Source organism: Chionomys nivalis, chromosome 20 (genome assembly GCF_950005125.1).
Source record: "Chionomys nivalis chromosome 20, mChiNiv1.1, whole genome shotgun sequence".
Taxonomy (NCBI): domain Eukaryota; kingdom Metazoa; phylum Chordata; class Mammalia; order Rodentia; family Cricetidae; genus Chionomys; species Chionomys nivalis.
The window spans coordinates 53,976,411-54,003,424 of NC_080105.1; the positions used below are offsets into that span (position 1 = coordinate 53,976,411).

Sequence of the window (27,014 nt, forward strand, 5' to 3'; positions counted from 1 at the left end):
CTTTCCTCCTTGAGGTCCCTGCACAGACAGATTTTGCAAATACACCTCAGCTTCCCTGTATAACTCTGGGGTTTATTTGATCTTGTTAGCATCGGGATAGGCTGTTGAGATGTCTGAGTCAGCCTCCAAGAGAAGCCCCTACTCTAGCGATCGCAGTCGTACGCATGCCATTCTTCCATGCTCAAAGATTGCAGTGGCTGCTGCGATGTTTCCTGTGAGTTCACTCCGGGTGGGTTTGCTGGGACATCAATTTCCCCTCTGGTGAGAGGCCATCCCAGGCCCCCACACTCAATTTTAGTTGCTTTTTCTAGTCAGTGCAGCCAAGACACTGCTGTGTTTTCATGGATTATCACACGGTCATGACACCAATGTCACTTCAACTCTCTGTCCTGCATATATGGGGACACTGGGAGGGAAGGTGAATGGACATGTGCTCTTATCCAGTCCATCCCCAGGGACCTGGACTAGGTGTCTAGACCCTACCTCCGTGTCTGCACAGCACTCCAGGGTCTGGTTTCAGGAGCTGTCAAGTACCTGGCTGTCCTGTGATCGGCAGCGTACAGTACTCATCTGAACAAGGAGATACAGCTCAGACAGAGGGTATCCTGTACCACACCACACACATATAATTGCCTCTATACACATGGGGTGTGCATCAACATTACAGCATCCTGTACATACAGAAGTATCCACCATTATGTCGCCATCCCGGCATACATTTAAAAACAGAATTGCATGTTTAGACTCCAGTGTTTGTGCATTCATGGAGGGCTTTGACATTGGCAGGGAGGTTGTGAATCTGGATACACACGTCCTCTGGCGTTGAACACCGCCGATCAGGTTATAGCATGAACAGGATCCATACAAGTGTATCATAATTGGATCTACACACTCCACTATCACCACCCCAGAGCCAGCGCATTGCCACCTGCTCTCCATAGGAAACATCGGGAGGAAAGAGGCAGGTTTGTCATGGAAGATGCAGAGGAACAAGCTAGAGCGTCCTCACATAGAGATGAAGTCAAATTCATTTCATGGCCTCTCAACACTGAGAAAATACAGGTCCACAATTACCACCCATTTGGTTCAGGTTCAGTGTCTCATTAAAATGGCTTATGGCCGCTTTGTAGTCGTTTTGCCTGGCCGACAGTGCTTTCTACATACATTGCCGTGTTTTCGTGCTAGCAGATAGCCATGCCTCCAAGGGATATGGTGGGTTCTGAGACCACCCTAAGACCTAGGAACCCAGACCCAGTACCATAACCAGCTCTAACCAAGTACAGTCTCCTTGGAGACAGCTGCTCCATAGTGCTCTCTCAAAGCCAGAAGGAACTCTGCAACAGACCCAAAGACTCAGATCTCACAATTCCCTCATTTGAAACACACATACATATGCAAATGAAGAGTTTTAACAGAGAAGATTTTCATGTGTGCTAACATTACCTTGTTGACAGCTTAGATAACAACCATGCCAAGAAAATGGCAGAGGGTGGACAGGAAGGATAACGAGGCTGCATGCCGACCACACCATCATGTTGGGGTCATGGCTTACAGCCCGGAAGGAGGAAAGCCACTGCTTACTCTGAGAACAGAATGCCCCAAGAAGGGTGGGCAGGTGAGGTCTATGGTCAACCCTGAATTTTAGGCACAGAAGTGACTGTATAATTTATCTTGACCCCTATTGTTCAGGAAGTCTTGGAATGTGGATCAACTAAGGACATGGGTAGAAGGTGAGCATACAGAAGGTCTTCGTGTCTCGTGTCATCTCATGGCTGACCAAGTATGTCTTGATGTACATATGATGGTCCTTCCATTTCTAACCAGGCTTTAGATTCTCAGACCAAACTTTATTTCTACCGTATCCCCACTCAAGTCTGGAGGTGTGTAGGGGAATGCCCTGGTTATTGGAAGGCCACAGCTGAGATGAGGGTCCCTGTCCTTCCCCTCCCCACAGTTACAGGGTCTGTACAGTGGGCACCGATGGGTGAAGGGTGGGTGAATGACTGAAACCCAAAGGAAGCAAAGGACTGTCAAGTTCAATGATCACTCTGATTTTATTAGGGAGCCCATATCTGTCCCTTTATGGGCTAAAAGACTTTGAACACTGACTGATCAGCAGCTTGTGCGCTCTCTCGCTCTCTCTCTCTCCCCACTTATTAAAGAAAAATCACTTCACTCCGACTTTAACACAAAAGGTGAGCCATGCAATCTAGGAAACAAGCTGTGATGGGGGCAGAACAATGGTACCATTAGCCGGGCTCTCAGGCATCCTGAATCTGAGTGATTGCAAGCCTCCTTGCCCCAGCCTCTTCATCTTACCAGGTTCAAGGTCAATAGATCTTGGACAGAGAGAGCTGTGAGATTGTGTGTGGGATTAATCAGTGCTATAAAATTAACAGTGCCTATATCTGACACCATGCTCCATTTCCCATCACATTCTTAGCAAAAATAGGAAAGCGCAATCGTCTGACGGTTCTGAAAACCACTCCCTTATCCACGTGAATGCAACCTAATGAGCGTCGGTCCTCACTGGCGACTTTCGCTGTCCTGGCTCCTTGAGTTTTCTCTCTTCACATTGTTCTCTCATGTTTTCTAGCTAAGTTTACTTTGTGACTTATTTTTCTTTCACACTGGAACTCAATGCCGGCTGTGCTTGGAAGAGCACAACAGGAGACTTTTTGAGTCTCTTCTGCATGGGAAACAGGCCTTCCTGGAGCTCTGTGTCACAGTCCCTCTTTGAAGGTTCAGCCCCCTGACTCTGTGACCAGGGCTTCTCCCAGACACTGGAGCAGGAAGGAACGGCGGACTAGGTGTTTCCAGAGCAGTCAGCTAACACCAGAGTGGGGATGCCACCCTCTACATTAGTGGTATAGTTTTGCCTTCCCCACTCTCTGAATATGTTACCTATTTCCTCCGCCCTTTGAACACAAGACACGGGCACATTTTCTCACTTCTCTAAAGCCACTTGGAAAAACTCTCCTGCTTCACTGAGTTCTAGAGGTCCTCACACAGCTCGGAGATGATTTAAGAGCACATCTAACACGATGCAGGCTCCATCCAGTACCTCAGGAATGCACCATGTTTGCTTTTATTTTTCAAGGGATGAGGTGTCTAGCAAATATGAGCCACTTCACTCCTTCAAAGGTGGAGGAAGGTGGCACATTCTCCAGCAGGGTCCTCCAACCACTGGAACACAGAGCCGTGTCAGCAAAGTTTCCAGAGAAGAAGACGCACGCTGAAGAAGATGCAAGTCAGGGAGGTTTAGCACACCCTCTGCAGGTGCCCAGTCATGGATGTCCTTGCTTCCATACTCTGCCTTCTCTGTCATCAGCTGAGTCCCATGGTGTTGTCACGAAGACCAGTGTGGCAGCATCTGGAGAGTCCATGGAGACTCTGATGATTGAGCAACACAAATTACAAATCTTCTGATGAAGTGGCAGAAGCCACAAGAGGAATGATTGGGAGTAGACAGGTGGCAGGTGGGCCAGGAGATCCTTCAAAGAAAGGGTCAGATTCTCAGGGAGACAGTGCAGCTTCTGCATCCAGATTGCAGGGAGATAGCATTTCACCTGTGTCAAAAGCATGGCTCCTGTGTCCAGATGCCTCTAGGAGGATTACGGTGGTGGTCAGGGCTAGGACTGCAGAGGAATGGGCTTCCTCCTTCCCAAAATTCTCCTGTTTTCCTTGACCCGCCTCCACTTCCTGTCTTGTTGTCCCGCCTGTACTTCCTGCCTGGCTACTGGCCAATCAGATTTATTTAAAATATAATTGACAGAATACAGACCATTGTCCCACACCACTCTATCTTCTTTCACACTGGTACTAAGATTTGGAACTTCTGCTACTAAATTGAAGTGTCAAAACCTGACCCACATCACTCAGGGCCAGGTGGGCCCTGTACCCTACTCAGTTGTATTGCTCCACTTTTTCTGTGGGATGGTCCTGTCAACTGTCCACTCGTTGTGTATGGGCCTCTTCATGGCTCTAAGATGGCAGGGAGGAGATGCACCTTTGTATAGTAACAGTAGCTTTTGATTCCTACAGCTCTACTGTAGCCTTGGTGTGTTCGGTGATGGAGGAAGGTCATTGGTTAAATAATAAATAAACTGCCTAGGCCCATTTATAGGCCAGCCCTTAGGTAGGTGGAGTAAACAGACAGGATGCTGGGAGAAAGAAGCCGAGTAAGGAGTCGCCATGATTCTCCCACTCCAGACAGACGCAGGTTAAGATCTTTCCTGGTAAGCCAGCTCGTGGTACTACACAGAATATTAGAAATGGGTTAGATCAATATGTAAGAGCTAGCCAATAAGAGGCTGGAACTAATGGGCCAGGCAGTGATTAAAAGAATACAGTTTCCGTGTAATTATTTCGGGGCATAAGCTAGCAATGCAGGCGGCCGGGTGCCGGGGACGCAGCCCCGCCGTTCTTATTACTACAGTTCGGCACCTTGAGGCCTCATTGGTACAGCCTACCACACCTCTCAATCAAGCACATTCTCTGCCTGATGAGGACATTGTTCTGGCTTTTCTGGTGAATCTCACTTCCTATTTCCTTTTAAGGTGGAGATGAGAGAGGAGGGTCAGGTTGAGGTCAGAAGTCTATCGGTGAACCACACATACAAACGTGTGTGACGTGCCTCTTTGAGCCACTCCTAAGTCCTTGTCCTTGGTTATGTCACACAGACATGTTCATTTTAGACCTCTTCTATGCAGTGTAGGTCTACTAGAGAAAGTGACCTTACAGATTGGGGAGCTGTAACTGTGTCCTGGCATGCCTACCTGTGTCCTTGCCTATGAAACTCTTGCCAGGATGCAGTGTGTGGTTCTGAAGACAGGGCCGGTAAGCCCCCCCCCCCCCAATAGTGGTGTCACCCTCTGGAGGAGCCACATGGGCCACGGCCATTGGAGAGCTTGCATGGAGCCATTCAAGCTCAGCTTGCTGATTCCTCCACCTTTTTCCATAAACTTTACTTTCTAGATTTCTCTGTGTTTTCTCAAAAGTTTCCCTTGAAGACAGCACACCCAAGTCTACATTTTGACCAATTTACTAATGATAGCATTTGGAGGCCGCTTAAATGAAGGCTTCATTTCTGCGCAGCCAGGACAATGACACTGATGAGTCTTAATGCTGGCTTCCTCTCGCGTTCCAGCCACAGCTGCACCGCCAGTCTGCAGCCAGCCTCTGCCTCCGTGAGAACCGGGGCTTTTTACATTTTATTTTAATTTTTCTTGACAACGCAGAGGGCTCATCATTCTATTTTGGACTGAAGATTGAGTCTCAGCAGAAGCTGCCCTGAAGCCTGTAGAATCTTTACCAGTAGTTCAATGTCACTTGAATCAGGCAAAGAGGAAAACTCAAAGGCCCTGATGAGGCCACTCCACTTGGCTGGAGATGACAGGAGAGGCTCTCGCTCACAGCAGGTGGCATTCAGCACTGACAGCTGAATGCTAGCATCTCAACCCACACATGTTAGTGTTGCCTCTGGTCTTGGTTCCCAGATTTGAGGGTGGGTGGGTGTAGTTCAGGTGATCTGACCTGACTGTGCCTTCAAACAGGCTTTTAAAAAAAGCTCCGACTAAAAGCAACACACAGTTAGTTTTGAATTTCTCTGGACAGGAGAAAGAGAGAGAGGAAAAAGTGCTGAAATTAAAAAGGCAGACTTTGTTATTTAAATGTCTGAAAGCTTGAAGAAAGATTATGTGTCTTCAGTTAAACTTGAACACTATTCACTTGAAAAGTGACATTAATTATATTTTATATAACATGTTTTAAATCCAAGTTTCAAATACATCAAGTGTTAAGTTCTTTGTACAACCTCAGTATTTAATAGGGTTTTATATCAAAGAAGCTCTGAAGACACGCCTATCATGTTTGCGTAGCAAACACCAGCTCACAGTCAGAGCAAAAGTCATGTCACAAACTTGGGAAGTACAGCTGTTCAAATGGAGTCACTGCTGCTCTGGATGATGCCATATGATAGTCCTGGGGCCCAGGGTGAGGGTACTGAAACCAAACTTGCTCCTTGTCTGAGTGAGGAGTGGACGGAACACAAGTCACAACAGCAGGCCTGCCTTAGCTAGGGCTTCTATTTCTGGGATAAAACACCACGACCAAAAGCAACCTGAGGAGGGAAGGGCTTATTTCAGCATATATGTCTTGGTCAGAGTCCATCGAGAAGAGAAGTCACGGCAAGAATTGACACAGGGCTGGAAGCTGGTGGCAGGAACTAAAGCAGAAACCATACTGCTTACTGGCTTGCTTCTCATGGCTTGCTCAGCTTTAGAGAACCCAGGGCGATTAGCCCAGAGGTGACACCACCCAAGTGAGCTAGGCTCTCCCGATTCAACCATTCATCAAGAAAATGTGCCATAGGTCTGCCCATGGCCAATCTGGTGGGAACACTGTCTCCATCAAAGTTCCCTCTTACAAAATTACTCTAACTTGTGTCAAGCGGACATAAACCTAGCCAGGATAAAGTCTAGGAAGGTTACCGGACAATGGACAAGACCTCAAGTACATCCCATTTCAGGGCATCGGGGATGAGCTTCAGAATAAGTACGAATATCCCATATAGTATCAATTGAATGTAACTGGGAGTCTATCACCATCACAAGCTGAATCCTGTCGGCTATTTCTGCTTGGTTGGAGGAAGGTGTGGGAAATTCCTTTAATGGCCACCTAGGAGAACCTGAGATGTGTTCAGGGCTGAGCCACTGGCCATCCAGGGAGGCTTCACTTTCTCTAGACCACCCCTGCTCTGAGCATAATGTAGCAGTAACCTCAAGCTTGATGGAAGTCCTGAGCTCTCTAGTCCCATCCAGACCCTCTCTGTACCACTTATGCAGAAAGGGCACCGCACACTCAATTTCTTTATTACTGTGTGGTTTGAAAGAAAATGGCCCCATAGGGTGTGACATTATTACGGTGGTGTGGCTTTGTTGGAGTAGGTACGGCCTGGTTGGAGGAAGGGTGCCACCATGGAGGCAGGCTTTGAGGTCTCCTATGCTCAAGCTATGCCCAGGGTGGAACACAGACTCCTGCTGCTTCCAGATGAAGATGTAGAACCCTCAGCTCCTTCTCCAGCACCATGTCTGCCTGCATGCCGCCATGCTCCCTTCCCTACCATGATGATAATAGACTAAACATTTGAAACTGTAAACCAGCCCCAATGAAATGTTTTCTTTTATAAGAGTTGCCATGACAATGGTGTCTCTTCACAGCAATAGTACCACGACTAGGACAGAATTTGGGAACCAGGGACTGGGATATTGCTGGGATAAACCTGACCATGCTTTTGTTTGGAGGAATTTGGACTCTGGGAGTTTGGATTAGAAAAGCAGTTGAATGCTTTCAGTGGGACTTAACCGGCCACGCTCATAGGAGCATGGCAGACAGCAGTGCCAAGTGGGAGGCTGACTCAAGAAGTTTCAGAGGGGAAACACTTTAGCATGTTGCCCAGAGAGTGTTCTTGTGATATTTTGGTGAAAGAATGTGGCTGTCTTTCACCATTGTCTGAAAAGCCTTCCTGAGGCTTATGCGAAGAGATTTGCATTAATTCCATTGGCAGAGGAAATCTCAAAACAGCCTAGTACAGACTCTGTTGTGCGGCTACTAGTGGTCATATTTATAAAGATCTATAATGAAAAGGTGCAAGCTGAGCGTGGAAAGTTACAAAATGTGGAGACTGAGGGCAAAAGGGACACCAGGAAGAGGAATGGAGCTAGGTCCTGTGTTCACAGAGATAAACAGATTAAGAAATGGAATAAAGGGAGTGGTGACCTCAGGGCAAGACCCTACCCAGCTAAACTTCCAATTTGTGAAGAGGAATTCAAGAAAAGCTCAGAGGCAGGCGTGGTGGTACACAGCTTTAATCCCAGCACTGGAAGGCAGAGGCTGGAAGATCTCTGAGTTTGAGGCCAGCCTGGTCTACGGAGTGAGTTTCAGGACAGCCAAGCTTAGGCAGTGAAGAAAACCACAGGACACAGAAAGCTGGGGAAGGTATAATTGAATGAGGGGCCATGTTGCAGTCTCAGCAAACAGCAGAACTTGGTGGTTCTGGCTTTAGAGTCAAGGATAGAAGAAAGGTGTTATGGAACCTTCCTCCATTAGGAAAGCCACTAAGGCCTGGCACCTGCCACGAATGTCCCTGAATGGAGGCCCAGGGAGCCTATGGCATGAAGCTGTGAAGCTGAAGCCTGGATTGCCTTGGAGACTCCAAGATGTTGGAGATGCCAGAGCTGTGGGATACCTGCTGAGCAGAGCTGCTAAGTGGGAGTGGAACCAACCTAAGAGAAAGAAATGGTTTACAGTCAACAAACCTGAAAGAAGAAGTTTGGAGATCTGAAGAGCATTTTGACATCAGACATGGGAGATGCAGAATTTGGAGTTTGCCTGGCTGGGTTTTGGTCTTTGCTTAGGTCCAGTATTTTCTCACTATGCTCCCTTCCCTACATTTTGGAATGGTGATGTATATTCTATGCTATTATATGTTAGAAGGCTGTGATCTGCTTTTTAATTTCAATTTTGCAGGGGATTGTAGCTAACAGATTGCATGAATCTCAAAAGAGACTTAAAACTTTAAATTTTTAAATAAGTTTGAGACCATTGTAGACTATAGGGACTTTTGAAGAAGGACTGGGTGCATTTCTGAATTATGATATGGCTACAAGTCTTTGGGCGCCAGAAAGTGGAATGTGGTTGTTTGAAAGAAAATGGACCCTATAGATAGTGTCACTATTAGGAGGTGTGGCTTTGTTGGAGGAAGGGTGCCACCGTGGGGGTGGGCTTTGAGGTCTCCTATGCTCAAGCTATACCCAGTGTGGAACATAGACTCCTGCTGCCTGCAGATCAAGATGTAGAACCCTCAGCTCCTTCTCCAGCACCATGTCTGCCAGCACATAACCATGTCCCACCATAATAATAATGGACTGAACCTCTGAAACTGTAAGCCAGCTCCAACTAAATGTTTTCCTTTATATGAGTCATGGTCTCATGGTGTCTCTTCACAGCAGTAGAAACCCTGCCTAAGACAATTACATAACATGGTTTTGGTTGTGAGTCATAACCTTTAACAGCTGAGCTAGCTCTCCAGCCCATGGCATGCTTTCTGAGAAGAAAAATCTCCGGCTTTTGACTGGAAACACAGCAACATTAACATCTGAACATGCTTGAGTTCATAAATTCTTCATTTGAAATACTAGAGATATGTTCTTTCTTTCCTAAAAAGATCTCATGTAGTCCAGGCACACTTCAAACCCATTCTGTAGCCGAGCATAACTTTGAAATTCTGATGCTCGTCAGGCTCACCATGCCTGGTTAATAGAGTTGGGAATTGAACCCAGGGATTCACTAGCAGAGCTTCCTATGTTACCCATGACATACTTGTCTTAATTTCCCCTTGAGGATGCCCCATACTATATTGTGTCTTCCACAGGCATGAGTGACGTCAGTCCCATGTGGGTATCTTTGTATGGAACGTGCGGCTCTACCCAAGTTATCTCTCTATCTCTCTGAATTTTGGGCAAGACTTTATGGTAATTTGGGATGTTTCTTTCTTTCTTTTTTTCTTTCTTTCTTTTCTTACAAAATATGTCAGGTCTATATTTTTCAAAGGTCCAATTAAGGCAGAATGGCTAAATAAATGATAGCATGGTTTAGCACAGAATGCTAAGGAGCGCCAAGTGACGTAGAAACTCCCAGCACAGTGGGAGTGTGGACAGTACATGGAAACCGTTCTTGATGACCTGGTCTCACTATGGAAAGAAGGCCAGAGGCTACTCCTGACACTTATGGAGATTCTGTCTGATTGGAGGAATTACAGCTACATTTGACTTTCCCCTTGTAACTCTTTGCAGTTTGCTTAACAAGCCTATAACCATTTTATAAGTACAGACAACACTGTGGAAATGCATGGAATCTTTGTTATTGGGGTTTGATGGTCTGGCAGGAAAATGACCGGAGATGAAGACGTGCATTGTCCTTCTCTTCTAATGGAGATCAATTTTATTGCCTTCTTCCCTCAGGAATGCAGCAGTGGAACTGAGACTGAGCAGAGGCTCACAAAGTGAAGGCTGCTCACGTGCTTGCCCGCCAGGCTTCTGATGCTCTGAAGATCATGACATTATATCAAGACCTCAATAATTGCTGGGGATCAGGTTTCTGCTCTGGGACAGTGATACCCTGTTTTTCTGTGACCTCCAACTTGCTGATACTGGGCAACACGTGTGCAGGCAGCTCATAAAAGACATGTTCCAAATGCTCACTACCAATGTCACATGAGAGGGACACAGGTGCTGTAAATGACAGGGGCTCTTGGGTTCCTTAGAGCAGACACTCAGCAGCAGAGGTTACTGCAGCCAGGTCCCTGCCCCAGTCTGGAAGGCTTTACCTCGTGTTTTCCTGTTGGAACCAATTGAGTCCTGGCCTTCAGTTGCTCTTCCCTGCTAGAGCCTTCTAATTGAAGTTACTAAAAGCTGTGCCTTGCCTACAGGGTCAGAGGATGGGATTTTCACCTGTTGGCCATTGACTGCAGGGTATTTAAGCCTCCATGGTGCTATTAAAGAAGGGCTTTGTACCAGCGATTGGAGGTCCCTGTGTTGGTCTGTCTCTGCTTGTGTTTCCTCAACCTCCAGTCCCTTGCCCGAAGCTCGCGAACTGGATTCTAGCTCATAGAGCGCGGCAGACGGGGGCGCGGTGCACGGCATTTTCCCAAGAGTATGTGAAGGAACACATCACATTAGCGGCAGGATAACGTTCTCACTGACCCTCCCTAAACCCAAGACCTCCATGCTGCCTTCTTGATCTAGTTGTCTGGGTATAAGAGTCGACCTGTTACCCTCATGCCCTAGCTGTGCCTGCAGACCACGGCTAACGGACCCTTAGAGAAAAGCGTTCACAACTGAATATTAAAATAAAATAATAAAATGCTATTAAGATACCCATTGCAAATGAGAGGTGGTGTGTAATTAACCCACACTCCTAAGGCAGACAGCTCTGCATATGGAAGAGGAGAACCTGAGCTCCAGGCCCGCACGGTTCCCTCTGTCCCTCACAGGTATGAACTGCTCACCTGGCTGCCGCGTTAGTGCTGCTGCCCCGGGGCACACTGGTTGTGACCAGGATAAAACAGGAGTGCCATCACCTTCAGAGCACTCCAGGATCTGAAGTCATTTTCTCTTTATTCTTTAAATCATTCTTCTCCCCAGCACTGGCGTGGCTCTAAGATGTTAAGCTCTTTGACACTCACGGGCAAGTGGGTTCTACTAAGCCCTCACAGACATGAGTTCCGAGGTGATTCCGTGGGGTGGCCCTAGCTCCCTGCTCAGTGAGGATGAGGTTGCATGAGTCGTGTGGTGGAAATAGTGTACAGACCCCGGATAGAGCAGATTCCTCATGGGCCTCAGCTGGTGCTTCCTCTGGGGTTTCCTATCAGTGGATTTGTTGGAAGAAATCCCGAGACTGCCAGGGGCCTGGTATGGAGCCACTGTTGGAACTGAGACCCCTGGCCTCACATGAAGTACTCTTAGTAGGTACTAGCATTCCATATAGTGTGTGTGTGTGTGCGCGTGTGCGTGCACGCGTGCATGTGTGCGTGTGTGTGTGCGTGCACACATCACCACATATTTGCACGTACCCATACAGCATGAATCCATGAATCCCTTGGAGCTGGTATTACTGGCAGCGGTGGGCTGCCTGATGATGAGGGTGCTGGGGACTGAGTTTGGTCTTCTGAAAGAACAGCAAAGTGCTCTTAACTGCTAAGCCACCTCTCTATCCCTCTGAAACTCCAATTTAAAAATATCATGTAATCGAAGCAGGAATGGCCCCTCGCTTCTTATTTCATGGACTCCAGTGTGTCCTAGAAATGGAAGTGGAGAGGGCTCACCTGGTGGGGCTGCAGTGGCTCTAGCCACCTCCACGGACAGTTGGTTCCTAGTGCTTAACTCTTGGTATCTACGAAACACGTATGAACTAGGCTGTGGCGTGTGCAGGCACACACGGGGGATGCTGTTTTGAGGGTTCTGATCATGCATAAGGGCACCCATACAGGCGATTCTGCCCCAAGCAGACCTTCATGCCACCTGGCGTACGGGATGACCTCAAATGGTGATTGCAACTTTAACTATAACCTGTCATCGTTAGCAACTCTGGCTAAGGCCTATATTTCGTTAAATACAAAGAATTGAACAAATTCATTGAATTACATACAGGATTCATTATATTAAATCTCTAGATTAAAATATTTCCTTGCTAAAATACTGTTGGTTCACTCTTATTTTCTAAAAGAAACCAACTTCAGAAACATGATTTGTGCTTGATTCATGCCCTGAATCTTTGCAAATGACCACTTTCGGTATTACTGAGCTAAAAACCTGAATTTTGATCTATATCCCCAGGCCTCTCTGTTATTCACCTATTTCACTTTGGATATTAATAAAACGAATAACATTTGTTAAAAAGTGACAGACGAAACTGGTTCCCTATTACTCATTGACAAATCATGCCCAAGCCATTATTCTTCTTTTTCTAAATACATCACACGTTGGGCTTTAGTGCAGGAAGCCAAATAAATACGAGGTGGCACGGTAGCAACAAGACTGCAACTCATTATTTTAAAGTCCTTGGTTTCTGGATCGATCCGGCTTAACAAATTTTATCGTTCTTGACCTAGATGTAACTCACCCTCCCCCACAAAAAAAAAAAAAAACTGCTCCATGCTGGGGTGGTTTGCTGGTTCTGGTTTGTTTCGGCCTCCTCCTTCTTGGCTATGCTTGAAGGCTACACCAAGGCAGGGAACAGCAGAGACCACACAGAGGCAGGACCCAGCTGCACAGCAGATGCTCCAGACCTTGGCAGCTGTAGACACACACACATTTAATGTCATCTTGTGACATTCACAGTGGTGTCCACATGGTCGACTTCCCCGGCAATCTCCGTCCTTTCGGCATCTCATGATTTTGCCAGTGACAAGCCCTGGCACGTCCACTTGGCACGAGCCTCCTAGATGTTGTTCAGAGCCCTGAGAGAGAACTCAGCTCTGTTTCCATCTCTGCTCCCCGATGACTCAGGGGTCACCGAGTACTCAAGGAAATCAGGTGCCCAGCACCACGGTCTCCAATGTGCAGAGCAGGCAGCAACTCTCTCCTCTTGAATATAGCTGCCTTCTGGAGCTACCTGAAATCATCACACTTTATAACCAGCTTGGGCGATGGTGCTAAGTAATACAGAACCTGCCCCTCTAGGAGCTGCAACCTTGCCCTTCCCCCAGAGCCTTCCTGGCCCCACTACTGCTGTGTCCTAACTGAGCGTTCCCATGCCGGGTGCAGCTCCCATCTGCTGCACTGGCCAGCTTGGCTTGCTCAAATTCATGTCGAGGCAGTTTTCAAGTGACTTCCACTTCACTTGCCCCTTACGTGAAAGCTGAACCGCATTGCTCCTGTCAGAGGTTTGGGGCCGAGACAAATACACAAGGGACCTTGGCAAAGAAACTGACATTGAAGAGACTCGACTCCGAACAAGGTCTGTGAGGTGCTGATCACTTATAAAGCCCCTTCCAAAGCGAAAGCTCACAGAGACAGAATGTCCTTGCCTTTGGGAAGCCTGGGCAGACGTGCAGGTATGTGGCCTGCAGATGGGGACGAGGCTCGCTGCACCTTGACTGACTTTCTGTGATGCCTGTGTCCTAAGAAGACTTCCCCCTGCCCTCCATTCATGAAGCAACTCCATGTTCCAGACTGCTGCTGTCCGTCAGCTAGCTGCACCCAGATCAAGAGTCCTGAGGAAGCGTGTGTGGCTGCCACACTGTGCTATCCTAACCTGCAGATACAGTTTCCTGGCTATCCCCAAGCATGAGAATATACGTGGTGAAATAAATCGCATAACCACGTGCTGTTTCTCCTTCTTGTTCATACATGGCACTCACAGCTACATCTCTAAAGCAGTTTTCCACGAACACTGAATATGCATGACAGTTCTTAAAAACATTTCCCGCATTTCAATAATGATAAGTCCTGCCCTGCCTCTAAGGTGGAAAAACTATATAAAAAAAAATCTGCAATTCATTAACTTCGTTTATAGCGAGAGCAGGCCTGGCTAATCAACCTCATCTAAATTAGACTAAAAGCTTATAATTACCTGGCAAGATGAGAAGAAAGAATGCAGAAATAATTTCACAGCCAAATGGCAGGGCAGCACATGAAAGGCATCTTAGAATCCGAGCTCGTTGCTGAGCCTTCCTTTCAAGGCGCGCTCCTAAATGTCCACATGATTCTCTACAGCTCTGTGAAACAGGCCACGCCGAGGCCCGGCGTTCATGCTTGATTTTTCACCCTCGGCGTCTCCATTCTCATGAAGATGTCAGATGACATCCGATGCTACGCCCACAGTCGCCACACGTTGCTCCAGCAGAGCAGCAGAGAGGGCAACAATGAAGTACACAGGGGCGTACAGTGAGCAGACAGGAGAACAAATCTGACTTGTTTCTTCAGGAAAGAGGTGGAACTCAGGGACTCAGGGAGATGAGCACGCAGAAGTCACGAGAAGACCCATCACCATCTCCGTGAATGTTGGGGAGATTCAGGCTGGCTGAACTCTTCACCCATCTTCCACAAGAGTTGATAAGCACGGGTGTTTCCTGTTGGGTAATCTGGCCATTTTGGCCTGAAGCCCTGGTCCAGCCACAACTCCTATTTCAGCCAGGCTCACCCTGGTGGTTCCAGACCCTAAGGCACACCTCCTGAGTTCTGTATGGATGTCCTGCATCCCCCTCTGTAGATGCTCCCAGCATGACCCTTGGATTATGGCTCCACAGAAGAACCTTGTGGCTACCTGGCAACACCATCCCCTAGGTTTCCAAGTTTCCTTTTTCTTATGGAGTGTCTTCTACAAGGAGGACCCATGGACCCCATTTTTAATGTTTGACTTGGAATTAGCTTCGGCCAGCTATAACTTCTGAATTCTGGGATTGTGAGGGCTATTGTGTGGGGCTCGGGCATTCACACGGGGGTAACACTGCCACAAGCCTGTGACAGGTCATTCCTGTGGCTAGTCTGGTTCACTATTGTTCACATGGTCCTGGTCTCCCAGATGCTTGGCACAGCGCTCTCGACCCAGAGCCTTCTTCTCCTCCAGCTCCAGTCACTGCCACAGTTCATTTGGGGACCACTGCTCTGAGCTTCCTTTCATATCTGCTGCTTCGTTCAGCCCCGGGTCCCTTTCCAGGGAGTGCTGAAATAGCCGTTACACTCGCCTATAGGCCAGCACACAAAGACCATTTTTTTCAAGGATTCCCAAACCCAAACCGAGGTCCTGTCCTCTCTGTTCTCTGAGCTTCTTCCCAGTGGCTCAGCCTGCAGTGCCAAGTGGAGCACAATGCCAGGCACACTCATTTCTGCACGGGAGCTGGGAGCTCCCCATCTGGGAGAGCATATGTGCCTACTGGGATCTTGGCTGCTGCGATTCCCCTTCCTGGTGTCACAAAATCTCTAGGAAAACATTGCTTCAGCTCTGGCCTGATGACCCCCTGCAAAGTCCTGAATCTCCATACAGCCCAGACTCAGCAGCTCAGGGGGCTTTAGACTAACAGAGAACATTTTCTTCAAGGATCTCATAAAGCAGCTGTCCTGGCAGGTCACAGAGTGTGGCAAGACACACCAGAGAGATAGTGTGTATTTCCCTGTAGTTGAAACATGACTTCCTACAGGAAGGGATGCTTACCACAACAAAGATGAAAGGCCCATGGAGTAAACAAAACTCACAAGGCACAGGAATATCCTGAAAGTTACAGGATCCACAGGGTCCCTTCCCCCAGTTATATCAGTAGTAACAGTTGAGGAGGAGATGGTACTCTAACTGTGATCTGCCTGCAACTTATACAAGGAACTCCAGACATGCAATCTTTGTGAGTCAGAGCACGCTACTGTGGGGTTGGGGTGATACAGATTACCTTTGAGTAAGTGAACCGAGTAACCTCAGTCATTTACTAAGTTAAATGGGTAGAATCCTTTCTTTGGTCTGTCATTGACGCTCTCTATCTGGAGCCAAATGAGCCACTCTGGTGAGGGGCACTGGGGGAAAGACCGCACTGGTGGAGTTATGAGGACAGGGACGTACTCATTAAGTGTACGAGTTGGGAGACACTGGTGAAGAAAGTGATCCTGGGGACACAGTGAAATCCTTCCATGCCCAGGTGTCTGTGGCCCACGAAGGCACGATCTGCATGAGTAGCTGACAAGGTCAGCCCTGTGGACCCTGGCAGCAGTGTTTCCAGGGCACCCAGTGAGTTAGACATTGCTTCATGCACCATCTGGAAATGAAGAACCTTTGAAAATAGTGTCCCACAGAACATCACCTATTGCTTGCGTTCCCCCCAACATCTCTTCAGAAAAGCCCCTTTTACTGGGTCAGATCAGAAACAGCTTCCCCACTCCCACACAAGGCTGTAGCGTTGGTCGGCGGCCAGTCTCATTTGTTCAATGTCACTGCACGTCAGCATGCAAGCAGATCATAAAACTTCCTCCGGTGACTTTGAGGTGCACCTTTCCCTCATATGCTTTATCTTGTCATCTTGCTATCTTGTTAATGTGAACTCTGCTTGACAAATTATTTATAAATGATTTAATGGATTGGTAAAATGAACTGTTTTTTTTTTTTTTTTTTTTACATATTTTCTTGTTATTTTTTTTCTCGGTTTTAAATTGTTGTTTGAATGCAGAATGTATGTATGCATGCCCTGATATTCTTTGCACAGCTGCTGCTATGTAAAAACCATGATCCTGGGCAACAAAGAAGAAACATGTCAGGCCCCAGACGCCCCATCATTCATTCTCTCCAACTTCCAGGGAAACTTGGGCAAATTCAGTTTTGAAGAGATGGGGGAAGAAAAGCTACAGAAGGGCTTCTGTGTCATCAAAGGAGACCTCATGATTAAGGGGTGCAGTCTCCACAGTCAACTGATGGGATCAGCCCCCCACACTCATCAGAGCCTGGTGGGATCACCGTACCTATCTAATAGAGTGCTCGCAAACATTAATATATGTAAAAAACAGTTAGAACAGGAACAAGGCTCATAAGGAAATTAAAGTCATGCTAGCGTGGCTCAATTTAGATTAGCAACTGAGATACTTTACAATAAATTTTACTGGGATAAATAATTAAAGCGTCCAAAACTTCTATCCGAAGAAAGGTTTCCATACTAAAATCCTGCTTGCTATTCATATTACTTTATTGCAAAGTGCAGATACCAAAAAATTAACAGCCAGTGAGGACCACGGGAAGCCACTGATGAGATCCAGGCGGAAGGCTGGCTGCCTGGAAATCAACTATTTTCTCTGTCACTTGGCTAGCCAAGGCTCAACAACAGGAATGCTTTGGGAGACAGAATCTGGCAACACATCAAACTGAAACAGAATTCCACTGCCAACTGTTTCACAAACCCAAAGAAAAGGCAGTACAGACTTTTCTTTTCTTGGACTTAGCTCCTCTGTCAAGCAGACACTGTCCATCTGCCTTGAGGGAAGGCCCAGCTTTCATGTATCCACGGACAGCTCATTAGTAGTCACTGTATTCCAGCCTCGTGCAATCAACCTGCTGGCTTTTTCAGGACAAACCTTCCATGGGTATAAACACACAGAAGCCATTTTCACCACTCAGGAGAAGCCCATCCTTGGCAGCAGCCATCCACCTGCTGCCATTTCTGACGCTCCGTGTCCTTCTCTGCATGGCCTGATGCTGGAATTGCTTTAGGAAGCCCCATTGGTTTTGGAATGGATTTCATCTTGAAGTTGATTGGCTCTGAGACCTGTGGTCTCTTTCCTTTAAAGGTCGCTGAGAAAATCCTCTTGGATCCTTTCAGCTCTGTGGTTGGAACATTGCTCATTTTCTTCAATTCAGTTCCTTTGTGCTACTATTTGGCTTTTTGTGTTCTATCGAGCCTGTCTGGGTTGGTTCCTCCGGTTCCATTTAGACGATCTAATGCAATAAAGTCTTTCCAGAGATTTTTTTTTCTACAACTTACATATGAATAAAAGCGCACACTCCATGCTGGGACTTATTCATCCCTAGTCCATACCCATCCTTCCTTCTACTGAACTATAGCCCATCTCCTATCACACGTGCACTCTGACCTGTACCTTCCTTCCACTCACCACATCCTGAACAACTGTCACTAAAGATTAAGTGAAGATATCAGCCCCATCTTGATGAAGTTCTCCTAAATGACCAGGCAAAATGACATAGGCTTTGTCTATGAAGGCTAACTCGGCTATGATCTACATCATGGAGAGACAAACACAGGAACAACGGCCCCGAGGAAGAAGAGTGGTGAGCACTGAGGAGAAAAGAGCCAGGGATTAGAGCAATAGATGTAATGAGCTGGGGAAGCTGACAGAAATCTTCTGGATTGCCAGGCAAATACGCCATTCCTCCATACCACACTGCATGGGAATTTGGCAGGCCCTTACACTTCCCGGTGCACACTGAGGTCGCCCTGGGTAGTCCTCAGGGAGGAAGGACAGGGATGTGCAGGCAGCACCTGGTCTTGGCCTGAAAATGACAGTCACAAGAAGAGAGGGCAGAACGGCTCTCATGATACAAAAGAGAGGGCTGGGGTTCAGAGTCGAGAGGGGATCCAGTGAGCCGCATCTCAGGCCCAGTGAGCAAAACTTCTTTCCAAAGATGCCCGAGGCCACAACTGAAAGTTTGCACCATTCTGCAGAACAACACTTGGGGGTTTCACCTAGAACTGGGCCCGGGACCCTGTTGGGCTGAAAGACTCTAGTTTGCAAATACTGTTACCATGCTAGCGAAGTTACTATCCACTCAGAACCACATGCAGACAGAGTCTGTGATGTTAACTGACGGGTTAAATCATGCCGACTATAGCAAAGATGAGCATAAGAGAAATCACGTGGATGGGGCCTAAAATTTACCTTAGGGTTCTCTCCCGGAACCAACAGTGGAAGCGACTCCTGGAACCCTGATCAACATGCTTGTCTGCCCATCTGCCCAGCTGTGAGGACCGACTGGGGACCCCAACGAGCCGGACGCGACCCAGGTTTACTCCACAGGCTCTGGTAAGATTTTGGTTTGACAGTATTTATTCTTTCCCTCCTCTAAAATTATTCCAGCGCCAGATCGTCTAATTTCATATAGGCTCTGAGCCTGTGAACCCACGCTAGCCCGTATGCTTAACTATGATGAACTAAATGTCAGTTGCTTCCTTCAGATCTGCAGCCCCCTGAATAGATGCACCGCAGAGGTGACTTGGGAGAACTCTGATCCCACTCCAGACACAGTGGTCCCAGATGGTCCAGGAGCAATAGTGTTGCCAGTGGCTGGTACAGACTGAAGAAGTGTTTCTGAGGCAGAACACCCATAAAAGAGTAAGCTTCCTCGAGGCTAGGAACCTCTAGAGGAAGTTCTCTTGAGTAGAGTCACAAGGTGTGTGTGTGGGGGGGGGAGTGGGGATATTGGACAGAGGTTCATGAGATGGAAGGAAATCTTGGTTTAAAAGCATGGGCTACAGAGACAGGCAGATCTCTAAGGGTTTAAGGCTAGCCTGATCTACGTAGCGAGTTCTAGCTCAGCAAGGACTGCACAGTGAGACCCTGTCTCAAAAGAGCACAAGAAAAAGGCAACAACAGCAGGATGCTGGAGAGACAGCTAGGCCAGTAAAATGCTTGCTTTTCGTGAACGAGGATTCCAGTTAGATCCCAAGAACCCAGGTAAAAATGCCAGGCATGTTGTTCCCTGACTTATCATCCCAGCAATGGGGAAAGAGAGACTTGGTGAGTTTTGAGACAGTGTGAAACTTGTCTCAAAAGAAAGGGTATGGTACCTGAGAAGTGATACTGAGATTGTCTCCTGCCCTCTGTATGTGAGTATATAATATGTGTGTATGTACACACACCTGCATATACAAGAATATGCAAGAACACATGTGCGTGTGCACACACACATATGAGAGACAGAGAGAGACAGACAGAGAGGAGAGAACAGACTCACTCAGGCAGGCACTCATGCCAGGAATAAAGGCTAAGCATTCCTAGACTAGACCTACTGTAACTGTCTTGACATTCAAGTGATGGTCTGCACCTCCCATTCCTTAACCAAAGACTAAGGCCTCATGGAAACTTGAACTTAGAAAGAAGCATGGGGTTCAGAGCTTGGATAGGTATGGCCATGTATTCACTCCCTTTCCCACTCCCCACCTACTATGCTTCCAGTGGGAAGAATCCACCCCTCCTTAGTGAAAGACTCTGTCTAGAGAGAAGGATCCCTCTGAGCACAGCAGATGGTATGTTCTGCACGCATTATCTAAAAATCAGCCTCTCTTTACATATATTTGGATCCCCGGAGTATGGCTGGAAGCAAGTAGATTTCTGAGCAGAGTTTGACTCAGCAACACAGTTAGGAAGTCAGATGAGAAGTCTGAGCCATCACGCTGGCCCTACCGTAGGGAAGTCACTGAGGGCTGATACTGACTCCTCAGGAGCATCACGCTGGGAGAACAATACTAAAGTTGCTAAATTTTGCAAGGGAGGAGGAACCAAAAGGAAGCACACGATGAAAATACCCAGGCTGGTCTCAGCGGAAATGAACTTGACTCAGCTCAAAAGCTACATGCTGCGCTCAGCGGAACTATAAAAATTAGTGAGAACATAGGGGAATGGACCCACTGACATCTCCAGGAGCAAGAAATAGAAGGCCGTTAGTATGGCTGGAGGAACTTTACTTTTTAATGCGGCTGAGCATGCACTTAGAGAGCTGTGATGAAGATGGCAGTGTCTCCTCTCACAGATGGAGAGGTGACTTTGGAAAGATTCTGACAAGTACCTCTTCCAAGGTTGTTAGAACCGAACAGTAACTAAGAGGCAGGGAGGGCGAGCTGGGTGCCAGACCTCCAGGGAATCGACACTATTGAGACTTGTCTCCTGGTTCTGTCAAAAAACTTCTCACCAATGACAAATCTGGGTGTTCTGTGGCCCTTTGAAAGGACATGCTTGCCCTTGGGACTCTCACTGCCTTATACAAAAGGAAAATTGGCCAGTTCTGTCTGTTAGAAGGTCAAACTTAGGAAGTGTAACTTAAAATATTTCTCATTATTTAAAAAATGTAGATTTATCTACTTCATGTGCAAGAGGGCTTTGCCTGCATGTGTGTCTCTGTACCACATGGATGCCTGGTGCCTGTGGAAGCCAGAGGAGCGTGTCAGATCTCCTGGAACAGGGTATTTTGCATACACTCTCTAGCTGTCTCAAAGTCCCTGGGAGCTCTTCCTACCGAGCAGAGGACCGGGGTTCACCTCTGGTATGGACCTCATCCTGCAGTGCAGGTTTCATGTGGACCAATGATGCTGTAGCTTTGTTGATGACTGGAGTCAGCATGGGAAGCTGGACCTTCATTGATCCTGACGATTGATCCAGCAACCAAGAAAAAAGTCAAGTTCAACTTTTTTCTTCTTACCTGACTCAATCACACACAGGATACTCACTAAGAAGAAAGACGGCTGGCTGCTCTGCATGGCTTTCAGAGAAGTCATTGAAGCACCGCACCGAGGTGACTTCTGGATGAAGTCCTCTGTCTATATTATTGAGCTACCCTTTCTTAAAAACCAAATAATACAGTAAAAGGTGGGTATTATCGATGAGCAAAACAACTTCCATCCACACAGCTTTTAATTCAATGGGAGAGAGAAAAATCCATATGATGATGACTGACCTGAGTTAAGACGGAGGAAATGGTGACAACCCCCATCCATGGGAATAAACCAAAGAGAGTTGGAGGATAGCTATCTATGAAGTCAGTGATGGCAGATGTTACATTAGTTTAAGAAGTTAAGAAAGGAAGGAAACTTTAGGAATCAGAAAGGAGGAAGAGTACTCAGAGTACATTCTGGAGGTCAGGCAGTTGCATGCTGGGAGAGGATCAGCGACCAGAGAAGTAACACAAAAAAAGTCAACAACTCAGAAAGTACAATCAACACTGGACACGTCACTAAGCAGATTGCCTGTCTTAGTTAGGGTTTTTGTTGCTAAGAAGAAACACCATGACCACGGCAACTCTTATAAAGGAAAACATTTCATTGAGGGTGCTTGCTTACAGTTTCAGAGGTTCAATCCACTATCATCATGGTAGGGAGCATGGCAGCATGCAGACAGACATGGTGCAGGCCATATGTAGGTCACAGGAAGTCGACTGAGACTGGGCAGTATCCTGAGCATAGCAAACCTCAAAGCCCACCCCCACAGTTACACCCGTCCTCCAAGGAGGCCATACCCACCCCCACAAAGCCACATAATGCCATTCCCCATGAGCTTATGGAGGACAGTTACATTCAAACTACCACACTTGCATCCCAACCAGACAGAAATCTTGGTGTCAGCGCACCATATTAGATGCTGGGAAAATCTTATCTTCTCAGCCTCTGGGTAGAGTAGTGGCAAGAAGCAATGGAAAGGACCCCTGAAGAATCAGCAGCTAGACGGCCCTCCAGGCACAGTCCTTTCCTGCATGGTTGCCTCTGGGACCTCAGGGCAAGTATCAGGGGATTACAACCTTAGTCTTGGTATGTAGAATCCCTCTAACAGGTTGAGGGAAGCTGTGTCTAAACTATACCACATCCCAGGGGGTAGAAATCTGGCCAGAGTGATACTGAGTGAGTCTGGAGTGAGACTTACTAGCTTCCAAACTGACAGGCTCCATAGATTCCCCTTAGATTCACAATAGATTCTAATGAAAGTGATTTAGGTGAAATCCCAGACAAAGAATTAAATGAATGAGTATAACCGACTCTGAGAATTGATGAATGGGGTTGAATAGGATTTAAATCCTCTGAAAATCAAAAGATTTAGAGAGAGCCTGTAAAATGGGATTAACATCTAGAATATTTAAAGAGAAAAAAAACAATCCAAAACAAAACCAAGCAAACAACCCAATCAGTGAGTGGCCCAATGAAACAGCTCACAGTTTTCAATAAAAGTACAAATGTCCAATACACATATGAAAAGATGTTCAACATCCTTAGTCATCAAAGAGATGTAAATTAAAATATTTTGAGGTCCTTCCTTACTCTTTAGAATAATTATTACTCAAGAATAAAAGGAACAGAAAATGCTAATGCAGAAATGGAGAGAGCAGAATACTTATACAACGGTGGTGGAATCAAATTGGTCCAGACACCATGGAAATCAGTATGAAGTGTCATCAAATGAAAAAAATAGAACAAAAGATTCAGCTATACCATTTGTGGGCATATACTTGAAGGACTCTAAGTCAGCATACCATAGAGATACTTGCATGCCTATACTTATTGCAGCTCTAGTTTATTCAACCTACAGAATTAGCTTAAGTGTCAATCAACAGATGAATGAGTAAAGAAAATAGGAAAATGTATGCCAGTACTTGAGAGGCAGAGGTAGGCAGATCTCTGTGAGTTTGAGGCCAGTCTCATCTACAAGAGCTAGTTCCAGGACAGTTGGAGCTGTTACATAGAGGAAAAAAAAGAAAAAGAAAAATCAATAACATTATATCATCATATTAAGTGAAATATTTGTCTTAGAAAGACAAATACTAGATATATATTGATTCATGAAACCATATATATGGCATGAAAGCATCAGAGAGACCAGGGTAAGGGAGGAGACTAGTGGGAAGCGGCAGTGGGTAGGAGAAATGGTGGAGGGTAATGGAGGGTAAATACAGTGGAAGCATATGATACACATGAAAGAAACTGCTTTGTGAAACCTGTAGGGTAGAAAGGGCAGTGAAAGAACGCCCTGGCCCGGAGACCAGACCCAAGAAAACACACTCTCCCCATAACCAACTCAGAAACTGAAATCCAACCAATCCCTGAGCATGAAAACCAAGCAATCTCAGAGCATAAAATCCAACCAATCACAGAGCACAAAATCCAACCCATCCCTGAGCTTGTCTCAAGCTCAAGAATTGAGATCCTACTAATCCCCACCCTGAAATTTTTCTACCCTGAAAAGCTCCACCCCTAAGAAACGCTATACAAACCCTGTACTTATTTAGTTTGGGGCTGCCCTTTTTTTCCACCCTGGCAGAGGCGGCCACTCTCCTGGATTCCTCCTGTTCAATAAATCTCTTGTGAGGTTTGTTGTCATAACTTTACTGCAGCAGAGCAGAGTTGTAACAACTTCTGCTGGAGTAGGTCAGAGCTGTAACAGCTCTCGCCAGTGTTGAGCAGAGCCAGAGCGGAGCAGAACTGTAATACTTTGGCTCAGGAAAGTTTCCCTTGCTGGAGCCAAATTGTTACACTCTGAGGAAACTGAGCAGAGCTGCAACAACCTGGCTGGAAAAAACCCTGCTAGAGCAAAGTTGTTACTCTTCCATTAGGGAAACCTGTCCTGGAGCAAGAACTGTAACTAGGGAAACCATTCCCTAGCAAAACAGAGCTGTAACACTTGCTACACTTGTTGAGAAGCCTTTCCCTTCAGAGCTGGAACACTTTCTATGTACTATATGTATACAACAACCCCAGGAACTCTGCTGCAGAGAATTGCAAGGTTACCAAATGGGATGACTAATCTCCATTGTCAGCTCAACTGTATTTAGAATCATGTAGGGAATGTTGAGATGCATTTCTGGCTATGTCTCTGCGAGCATTTCCAGCAAGAATTAACTGAAGGGGAGAGCCACCTTGAGTGTAGATGCTACCATACCATGGCCTGGGGACCACGACAGAACTAAAGAGGTGAAAACTAGTGGAAAGATAGCCTAGTCCTTTTTATTCTTCCTGGGCTGCGTGATGTGAACTACTGGACCCTATCACACACTTCTGCCACTGTGAGACATCCTGCCCAAGTGCATGGGCTCAGCAACTATGAAATGGGATCTGAAACCAGGAGCCCAAATAAATGTTTCCGATTTTCATGTGTTTCTGTCAGGAATTTTGGCCATAGCAAATCAAAAATCACTAATACAGCAAACAGGTGCCTGAGTAGGAGGCCATGGCTGTGGCTGAACATAGTTATGGGCTTCTTAAGCATTGTCAACTGATTTGTTCCAAGAGTTTCAGCTAAGTACACCTTACAATACAAGAGGCAGAGCTGAATAAGCACCGTGGGAGGAGCTCAGCCGAGCAGAACACTGATTCAGATTCAGTCAGTAAGATCTGTGCTCTTGGGTTTGGCATTCCTCTCCCTCTTCTGGGAACCAGAGGCCATTCATTCTCCATTCTGACAAATAATTTTCCCAGATCTTGAAAATTAGAGGACGGCTCTCAATTCAAAGGAGAGGGGGAAAATTCAAGATCACACAGCAGGAACCTTCTTGAGGCTATTACTGAATGCTTTTCAGTGAGTTTCCAGAGAGGACTGGTCACAAACATGGAGCAGAACAATGTAACAAATGTACTTAAGTCAGAGAATAACTCATCTAAAGCTGCAGGTAAGAGCCAGCAGCTGTTAAAAATGATGAGCACCATTAGTGACAAAATAACTACTTTATGCTGTCATAACAGAGAAGGCGGGAGAATTTTAGGAAGTGGAGAGCCCCTGACCTATCATGGCTCTGGAGTGTAAGACTGCAAACTCAGTAGACTTTTTTGTGACAGAGCACTTGTCAGACACTGCTGGACAAGAGGAGCCTAGAAGACTGTCTCCAAGAGCTCATCTATCAAAGGCTGCTGAAGCTGTGGTCCAAGGGGTCCTAGCTATTGCTTGAATGGGCAACAGCACTAGGCATTACCCACAGCTCGTTTAGAAGGCACGGAGAACGCAAGAACAATGAACTGATGGAGGCTCCCGCTGTGATTCTAGACAAACGTCTGTGAGAATAAGCAACGCACAGCCAGCTAGATTCTTTGCCCAGAGCTCCTGTGAGGATGGTTCATGAAGCTGTGAGGGTAAGACTCAAGTTGCAATGGAAACCCAAGGATGTAGCTTGTCTCCTAGAGGAAGCTGAGGATTCTGAGTAAAGCCAGTCTAAAATAAAGGACATGTGGGTTGGGCACGGCAAGGCCATGAAGGAATGAATACTCAAGTATGCTAGAGTTTTAATGATGCTACCCTGTGCCCTCAATTATGGACACAGAGTTACAGGATTTAAGGCTTCCTCTGCAGGATTTGGGTCCCATTACTCCTTTTGATGCCCCCAAGCCTCCCTTTTGGATATCGGGAGTGTAACTTGGTTTTGTGTTTCTGTAATTTTTTATAGTAGTCCACAACTAAGAATTGTCTTGAGTCTTGGAGGAGCCTCTGAAGTGTCCTGTTTTCTGAGTAACAGTGGAATTGGTAGCCGGGCGGTGGTGGCGCACGCCTTTAATCCCAGCACTTGGGAGGCAGAGGCAGGCGGATCTCTGTGAGTTCGAGACCAGCCTGGTCTACAAGAGCTAGTTCCAGGACAGGCTCCAAAACCACAGAGAAACCCTGTCTTGAAAAAAACCAAAAAAAAAAAAAAAAAAAAAAAAAAAACCAGTGGAATTGGTAAGACTGTGGACTCAAGGAGACATGCTGAATCCAGTTTTGCAGAGGTAAGCCTTTTGCTTAGGTCAAGTTGACAAGGACTTACAATGGCTAATTTCCATTGTCAACTTCACTGGATTTAAAATTGCCCAAGAGTCAGGGAAGCAAACATCTGGGTGTGCTTGTTAGTGGTTTCCAGAGAAGACTAACTGAGGGAGGGAGAGAGATCCAGCCCAGAGATCCTTGCGAACAAAAAGGGGAGGAGGAAAGCTAGGAGAAACCTGACATTCCTCACTCTGGCCTCTTGTTTAAGCGATGTAAATAGCTGTCTCCTGCCACATACTCCTGACGCCATGATGTTTTCCCCAAGTGCATGGTGTCCGGAGATAAGGGAACGAACTCCTCTAAAATCATGAGCTAAAATAAAGCCTTTTTGTTCCTGTCAGGTATTTTGGTCACAGAGTATAAAAGTGACTAATAAACCACAGAGGAAACAGAACAATGGCAGGGCCTGCCACCACAATGATGACTATGACACCCAACACCAACTAAACATTTTCTTGTCTACATGCCAAACTGTGAGCTTCG

At 46.6% G+C, this 27,014-nt stretch overlaps 1 protein-coding gene across 3 annotated transcripts in view; it reads right to left on the reverse strand.

The window, feature by feature from the left end:
- The window catches only part of Dlgap2 (DLG associated protein 2), a 677,680-nt gene that overhangs the window by 125,582 nt on the left and 525,084 nt on the right, over positions 1-27,014 (reverse strand). The window lies entirely within an intron of this gene.